Here is an 8,949-nt window from a genome sequence, read left to right as displayed (position 1 = left end):
TCCTGAGCCCATTTTATCATGGCTGATTTGACTGTCTCATCCTGAGTGATTTTCTCTTCAACCTGCCCTCCATCCTCTTGCAGAAAACTCTTTGCCTGCCCTGCCCGTATCTCGTTTTTGCTTTTTAATTCCACACACGCACCCTTCGGACTTCGTGGCAATCGGGCGCACGGGTGCGTTTCCTAAGAGAGTGAGGACCCCCGCCTCCTCCCCACCTGCTCCCTCGCCAGCCAGCCAGCCAGCCGCGCGCCCTAGCCGGAGAGCCCCGGCCGTCCCCGTCGTGCAATCGGCTGGATCTCCCTTCAGCAGGCCGTGCTCACAACTCGGCCCAGGGACCCCCAGCAGCGGATCTCCGGCTCAGCTGAAGAATCCGGCAACAAGCCCCCTCCTCCCCAATCGCTCCGCCAAAATACGCTCCAAAACCCCCCAGATAGGCCGCCGGCCGCCAAGTCTAGTGGCGCCCTGAGCGAGGGTCTCTCCCCAACACCGCCACCTCTAACTGCGTTCTCCCGGCTACCCGAGCGAACCAGCGGCAGGACCCCGGTATGGGCCCCCCCAAAAATTTTTATAAGTCGGCGCCCCTGCACACACACACAGAGTCAATGACAGCCGAGGTTTCCCCGGCTACACTGGCGGTATGAGGGAGAGGAAGGACTAGACGAGGCGCGAGGGGCGGGCGGGCGGGCGAGTGGGAAGGAGGCGGGAAAAAGAGCGAAGGCGCGCTGCTGGGCGGAATACTAATCAGGCGGGTCTCGCGTCTGCGGCGAGCCGGCTGCCTCCGCTGCAGAAGCGCGCACAGACGCACTCGGACAAGCGCAGGCGGGGAGCACCGCGGCGGGGCGGCCAGAAGGAACTTCCAGGCGCGCGCCCTCCGCCGCTCGCGCCTCCCAGCCGCCGCTTTCTGGCGCTGCCCTTTGATGGCTTTCCTCACGGAGCTTCCCAGGAGGAGCCTGGCTTTCCCCACCTGTCCCCATCACCACCTGAGGGCTGTCGCCTCGCCGCCGCCCAACTTTGAAGGCGCTCGCTCGGCAGCAACAGCAGCCGGCGCCCCGCGGCGCGCCGCCTCACCTCAGCCCGCCTCTGACTGAAAGGGAAGGCGACGCGCGCCGGGCGGGCAGAGCATCCTTCTTCTTTCAGCCAGCCCGAACCCACCGAGGAGCCCTCCCGGCGGCGCGCGCGGGGCGCCCATGGCCGCGCCGTTGGGCGGGCTAACTTCTCGCCGCCTGCCCCCTCAGCTCCCCAGCCCCTTCGCTGCGGCCGCGGCTGCCGGAGCGGGCGAGCGCCGGCTGGTGAGAGCCCCGCGGGGTCAGTCCGTCAGCCAGTCCGCCTGCCTCTTCTCCGGGCGCCCTGACCAGGAGGCGGGAGGGAAGCCCGCTCGCCCGGCGCCTCAGCCTCGCGCCCTCGCCTCCTCAGCTTGGCACGAACCAATGCGGAGGCAGCCCAGGTTTTAGCGGGGCTCTTTCAGGCGACGGGGGGACTTCGGTGTGGAGGCTGCCGCCGCCGCCTCCTCCTCTGCGGGAGAGGAGAGCCTGCCTGGTCCGTCCTCACTTCTCCGAGGCGGGCTGCCGACTGGCGAGCGAGCTCCTCGGGCGGCTCTGGCGCGGGGGTCATGCAGTCCCTCATCTCCCCGGTGACCAAGGCGATTCTGGTGGCTTTGTTCATCTTCGCCATCCTGCTCATCCTCTATGTGATCCTGTGGTACATCTGCCGCGATGTGGATTGCGACCATGGCATCTGAGCGTCGGCGGCGAGGCTGCTGGGCGAGGAAGGCTGACTAGAGGGGCGCCTTCGGGTCGCCGCACACGGATCGGGGAGGACGGCCAGAGAGGAGGGAAGACGCGAGGCGGGGAAAGGGGAGGAAAAGAAGGGCCAGGAATCGGACCCGAGCCTCCCGGAGCCCCTCGGGGAAAACTGCCATCCAAGCTAGCCCGGGATTGACCTTCAGACAGAGATCAGGACGACCCGGTGAGTTTCCCCACGCATCTTGTTTACAAATGGGGGCGAGAAAAGTTCTGAAACAATCATTTGCAGCAGCAACAAAGGTGGGTTGTTGTATTTTTTGAATGGGGGGGGGGGGACCCAACCTTAACCATGAGAATAGCTGTCTGTCTGATCCTCCAGAAAGCACTGCAGTACCAGGCTGTTTGGGCTGCTGCTTCTCCATACAGTCACCATCACCCTAAGTGTCTGTGTGTGAGGATGGGGGGGGGGGGAGGAGGCACGGATCCCTGGTCAGCTCTTCCTCTACTCGTGTGGTCTCCCGATGGTTTTCCTTGCGGACTTAAATCTGGAGAAAATGCGAAGTAGCCTCTCCGTGTCTGCGCTGGCCCCTCTGCATCATCTTACCTGTAATTCAACAAATGGGGAGTTGGGGAGAAGGGGTGTGCGTGCTAAAGAAACATAGAAGTAGATGTCTGAGCAAGAGAGGAAGCGTTAGTTGCTGCTGTCTTCTTAAAAAAAAAATTAGGGTTTTAAAATGCACACAGGATCAATGTGTGATTGGGAAGGTGCGAGGCTGCGATCAAGGACTGTTAGGTTGTCTTTGCAGCCCCTAAATTGGTATGCAGGAGGCAGCTGCACTGCTAAACAGACCATAAAGGTAAGCTCGTGTGACAGAAGGAACGAACGCTTTGTGAATTCAAAAGGTGGAAAATCAAGAAAGTAATTGAAAATTAGACCTCGTGTGTGCAAGATTCCAAGGGCAGAAAATATGGTTCATGGCATAAACACCTGGGAATGATTTTGCATATTATACATTTCACCTTGCATAGATTTGCATTTTGAAATACCCATTGAAGGTTTGGAGGGGGGTTTGGTGGAGTATTTACTAATTAATGGCAAAAGCATTTGAAATAGTCTTGGGGATGGGATAAGAGGAATATATATGCATCCTTTTTAGATAATAGCTCTGCATTTAAAACAACTTCCCCACCCCCTAGCTTTTCTGATAGTGGCTGAAATCCCATTCCATTAAAATAAATCAGTAGGAAATTTTGCCATTGAATTAAGTGGAGGTGGATTGCACTCAATGTGTTCAATTGCAAAGCCAGTAAATGTGTGTGTTGCTATATTATAAATATCAGGAATGCTATGGGAAGTGCAGTCTGCTCTCTTCTTATATTGCCTGCACAGAGAAGACAGAATGTGGACAGCCTCATAGGAGATTAAAATGATGATGATGACAATGTATCATATTGACCTCGCTTACCCTAGCCTTCTGTAAAATAGTGGCAGGGGAGAATGTAAGACACACTGACTAGATGGAGGTGATCGAACTGAGGTGTCTTTCTGAAACGGAGAGGGGGAGGCAATAAACCTTCAGGCTGTACCGTAGACAGTAGAAGGTCTAGGAATGAGAGCAGAGACTACATGATGTATTCACCCATAATTGGTATATATGCTGTGTGAGACAGATACACTACCTCTGTCTCACACAGCATATGCACCAATTAAGAGGGACACTATGGGGAAGGGAGACAAGAAGGAAATGGATTTTGTTTTAACCCTCCCCCCCTCCATGTACTCAAAGTGCAACTCTGTGATTTGAGATGATGTTGCATTGCATTGCCTCAAGGTGACTTCCTACCCATGGAGCCTTGTTTATATAGTCTGGAAAGAGAGAGAGAGAGAGAGAGAGAGAGAGAGAGAGAGAGAGAGAGAGAAGCCCTTCTATAGTGATATCCAGTGAATTTTGCTCCTGCTTGCATTGCACCTCAAAGATCTTCTGACATGGCTAGTTGATCAGTCTTGATGTTATTGTTAATGCACCCTACAAACTAATGTGATTACAGCAACAATGTCATCCATGTTTACATGCCTGGCAACTATATTGCTGAATCCATTTGTTTATCATCTTCTCCTCTCTTCAGCTGAAATGCCTGCTGCTCAGGACTCTGTGAGCAAGTAAAAGGTCACAAGCAGATGTCTAAAACAACTAGACCATTTTTGCTGAAAACTATTCCCTACAGTGGTAGGCTCCTTGTGCCTGAACACTATCTAAAATACCACATGATTTTCAGTAAATCTTCAACAAACAACTCTCCCTCTCTCTCTGGCATCTGAAATGTGATGCACATATCTTAATAAATAAATAGAATAAATGGACATGCAATTCATAGGGTTTTTCTCCTGTGCACGCTCACTTCAAAATGAATGGGAGCTACTGAAGAGCATGTTGGTGTTTTTGCATTGCTCTTGTTCATTTCAATTACGAATGTGCATAACAGATTTCTGATGTATTGTGCCTTTGGTGTTGAGCCCCATTGCAGGAAGGATAGTAGGGCTAATGTATGTAGAGGAAAATAGTTTTTCATATATCAAGCTGTTTCACAAAGTGTAAGTTTTATTAATATATTTCATTTATTCTTGTGGATGAGCGGGTGTGTAAATTCATATACATGACACACGATTAAGCAGCATCACATTTGTACAGGTTGTGAAACTGCAGGTTTCTATATGCAGTATGCATACCTCTTATTACTTCAGTACATGGTGAAGTATCTTTATATGTTATGCAACAGAATAAATATTCGTAACTCGCACTAACTGTACCTCAGCCCTCCAGAAATTTATAGTGTGACACTATGTATAATGAAATATAGGATTTTACTAATTAAAATTGCTGTGCATCACTTAACACCTAACTCCTAAGCAATTACTTGGAAGCAAATTCCAATTAAAATAAATGGAATTTACTGTCCAGGTAAATGCATTTAGGACCATGGTGCTATGATTTTGCAAACCCAGTTCTGTGTAATGCTTCCTTGAAAGTAAATCCATGGAACTCAGCGGGACTTACTCCTGAGTGAACCTACATTGGATCAGGCCATTACTATGAATACACAGCAACTTCAGTTTGCAAATGAATATATCACCTTATATAACTTTAGTATGTAGTAGGGGGGAAACCTCAAATGAAGTTCTGCTTTTCCTCCCTGATACGGAAATGTTGTGAGAATGTATATTTATGTCATTTTAAAGCAGCCTTTGCCAATGTGTCCAGTGATGGCTGGGGCTGATAGGAGTTACACTCCAGCAGCAGCTGGAGGGCATCAGGCTGGTGAAGCCAGCTTTAAAGTCTAAATATATAGTTGTTGCTGTCCCTGGGAACAAGCAACACTTGAGCATCAGTCTCTCTACTTTTCTCTATCATTATTGGGAAGGTGAGTTGGAATTTGGCACCAGCACTTTTTCTATTCACCCCTGACTGAACCATTAAAGAGCATGTTGTTTGAGAGAAGCATACTATTCAGGGTAGATACATTCTCATTTGCGTGCATCTTTTTTTGTAAAATACCAGATGGTGTGTGAACCACTCATGTAATGTCTGCCTTATACCGGTTCCTACTTTTTGGTTTGTCTTTCCTAGTATTGTATAACAGGTAGTAGCACTCCAGAGTCTTAGGCAGAGAGGTCTTTCTCATCACCTGTTAACCTGGTCCATTCTGCTGGAGATGCCAGGGATTGTACCTGGAACTTCCTGAATGCAATGTTCTTTCCCCCTGATAGGTGGGATATTATATCTTAATTGATCAATCCTTGACATTCCACAAACAACATGAGTGATCTGCTGACATTTCTAGTTTCTGATTTCCCCCAATGATATAGGGATAAAGTGTTGCACTTATAACAAAGAAATCAAGGTTCAAGTACAACTTGAGCTAAGAAAGCCAGGGCTCAGCCATGAAGTTCCTGAGATAACTTTTCCAGCCTTCATCTCTCAGGGGTCACCCATACTACTGTTTAACGAGGATAGTAAGTTTCCTGTACCTGCATTAATTCTCCATTGACCACATGACATCCACCTCCAAATCCCTGCCTTTCTACACTTTCCATTCCCTCAATCCAGATGTTCTCATACCAGGGATATTCCAAAAAAGGAGAGAGCATGAGAAAATATGGACTGAGGGAGGGGGAAGTGTGAAAAGGCAGTGATTTAGAGAAAATGGATAATGGAGAATTAATGGAGGTACAGGAAGCTTACTATCCACATTAAACTACAATATGGATTTGCCCTCAGTCTAACCCTAATTTACAGGGTTGTAGTGAAAGTAGGAGTGGGGAGCAGGAGATGCACTTAGCTCACTGGAGGAAAAGTGAGATACAAACATAGTTAATTCGAGTAATTGCTAATGATGCTCTCTCCTGTCCCTATATTCTAATAACCGTTACTTATAATGGAGACTTTCTTAAGGGCTAACTCCTTTTCTAACAGTAGATAGGTAGCCATGTTGGTCTGCCATAGTAAAAAAAAAAAAAAAAAAAATCCTTCCAGTAGCACCTTAAAGACCAACTAAGTTAGTCCTTGGTATGAGCTTTCGTGTGCATGCACACTTATCTGAAGAAGTGTATCTGAAGAAGTGTGCATGCACACGAAAGCTCATACCAAGAACTAACTTAGTTGGTCTTTAAGGTGCTACTGGAAGGAATTTCCTTTTCTAACAGTTTGCTATGAACAGCTACAGGTAGCTGAGACATGAAACGTGTGTTGGTTTTCCCCATCCTGATTCAGTAAACAGAGGGAGGGAAAAGCTGTACCTGTTGATTTCCCCTCTCCTTTGTCCTGAACCTGTAAAAGGCACAGAAAGTTAAAAACAAAACAAAACAAAACCCTGGTAATTCTACAATCCTGTGGTCTGTGCATTGTGGCATGAGCTGGAGAAATTCATTAGATAAGTGCAAAGCAATGTTAGGATCGGGAAATGCTAAAGTAAGCTTTAAAGGCAAGTTTCCTAGATTTATGAATATTCAGCACTAATAATCAGCCTGGCCTCACATGGATGGAAGAAACTTCAGAGGTCATCTAGGCTAGCTCAGTGAAGGTCCTGCCATGCCAGATGCAACTTCAGCCACTGGTGGCTAGGGTCCATTAAAACCAGCAGCCAGAGCCAATGATATCCAGAGCTACCCTGTGACTAGTTGTAAGCAAAATAGCAGAGAAGACTGAGATTGGTGGTTCAGTGCTCCCTTTGCCCTAATGAGCCAGCCTCCACTGACTACAGCAACCCTGTCATTTTGTTGTCAAGCCTCTGCTTAAACACCCCCAAGGAAGGAGCTGCCACCATCTCCTGCAACAGCCTCCCCCACTATTGAACAGCCTTTACCCTAATGTTTAGTTCAAATCTGCTTCCCTGCCATTTCCACCCATTTGAGGTTCGTTCCCTGTTCTCTGTTCACCTTTTGCATGACAGCCTGTCAGATATCTGAAGGAAGCTATCATATATTCATCTTCTCTGAAACTCTGCTGTGAGAATGATTAAAGCTTAGGCTCTAAAAATATTAAGCATTTTAGCAGGCATTTCTTGTGGATATATAGTGCTGCTGCTGCTGCTGATATACCAAACCTATTGCACATATTACTTATACATCCACCCACACCTCCACTTTGCACTAACACTAATAACCAAGTAATCAATACTCACAAACAGGAGTGTTTCATACCGGAAATGTGCCTTGCCTTTACCACTTGTACTTAAAATAGCTAAGTACTTTAGAACTCAATTTTATCCTTCAGTTATGCTGGCACAGGGATTATTTGTAGGATAGGGAAGAAGCACCACCACCAACAACAACAGGAGAACATGAAACATGCTGCTGCATATCTTGTATACCAGCACAACTCTGCTGGCCTAGCAGCCAAAATGGGGCAGCGACACTGACCATGGAGCTGATGTAAGGAAAATTCCTCCCATTCAACTCAGTGAAGAGTAAAACAAAACAAAACTTCCTGTTCCCCTACCAATCTCCTTCCTCATTCACATCATTATGAGAGCATGTAAGATATGGTGCAAATCAGCACTCAGTTACAGCATACAGAGAGATCATAAATAAGATAACTGGGTACCTAGCATAGACATATATCTTTCAGGCCTCACTCAGATCATGTACACATAGGGGAAACTCTGGTGATGGGAAACATAAAGAAGGTGCACTTTGAACAAACAGGGAGTGTTTCATTAAATTGCCTGTCTCCAGAAGAGACAGAGGGACTTGAGCACATTGCTAACATTTCTCTATCTAGGATCCTAACAGGTACTTCACCTTAGGACTCCAGACACAAACACCAACCTGCAACTCCCACTACACTGCCACAACTGGAACTGCAAGAACAGAGCACTCCACACAGGTAAGCGAGCAGAGATGGCAGCCATCCTACAAAGTGGAATTCCTGCAACAGTTTCCCCCTCTTTGCGTATGGATGCCTTGCCTATATTGTATTGCAATAATGCTTGGTTCCCCCAAACAGGCAGGAGCAGTCACTCTCAAAAGCAAACACTCCAATCCAGCCATTACCACTGCTGGCCAAAGACTCGTGAGCTCTTTTGCCTGACAGGAACACATCCTGGGCACACAGAGCAGAATAAGCTGTTCCTCCACACAGAGAGTTGCACTGCAGCCCACCAGGGCGAGTATGGCCTCAGTCACTTCCCTTCCCAAGGTGAAGGAGACTGAGTTCTGGCCAATAACTCAGGTACCCCACTCCCTCTTCCTCCTCACCTCCTCACAAACACCTACTGTGCACCCACATTCATGGACTTTGTGTTGCATCTGTTACTTATTGCTTATTGCTCTCTGTCTTCCCTTGCTCTCCACAGACTGCTGTAAAGGACCTTCTCCCACATTGCATGCCAAGTGGACCAGGAAGGAGGCCCAACCCATCCTTGTTCCTCACTTGCACTAGACAAGCCCACTTGCACTAGACAAGCTCCTGATTCACTGCCAACTCCATACCAGCTATGCAATACATAGTCAAGTAAGTGTCCTAATGTGGAGCTGAAGCCGTGAGAGAAACAGATCCTGCCACCATCCTGCTGACCATTGTGCTGCTTTCTGAGGCACAGAAGCTCTGCTTGGATGACTGGTTGGCAACCCTCTATATGATTTCCCTCCCCACCCACTCCTCCTTTATTGAAATGCTGTTCAATAAAGCCTATGATTGTGCCACATTCA

General features: G+C 48.1%; 1 protein-coding gene across 1 annotated transcript in view; it reads left to right on the top strand.

Annotated features, from left to right (window-relative positions):
* The first annotated feature begins 802 nt into the window (after positions 1-802).
* The window catches only part of ZBED1 (zinc finger BED-type containing 1), a 43,293-nt gene continuing 35,146 nt past the window's right edge, over positions 803-8,949 (top strand). Inside the window, exon 1 of the mRNA XM_083501879.1 lies at positions 803-1,965. The gene's annotated coding sequence lies outside the window, so the exon portion shown is untranslated. The remainder of the gene's footprint in view (positions 1,966-8,949) is intronic.

This window comes from Podarcis liolepis (assembly GCF_965112155.1).
Source record: "Podarcis liolepis genome assembly, chromosome: 4".
NCBI lineage: Eukaryota > Metazoa > Chordata > Lepidosauria > Squamata > Lacertidae > Podarcis > Podarcis liolepis.
Note: the sequence above shows the minus strand (reverse complement) of the source record. Positions and strands in the feature narration are given on the sequence as shown.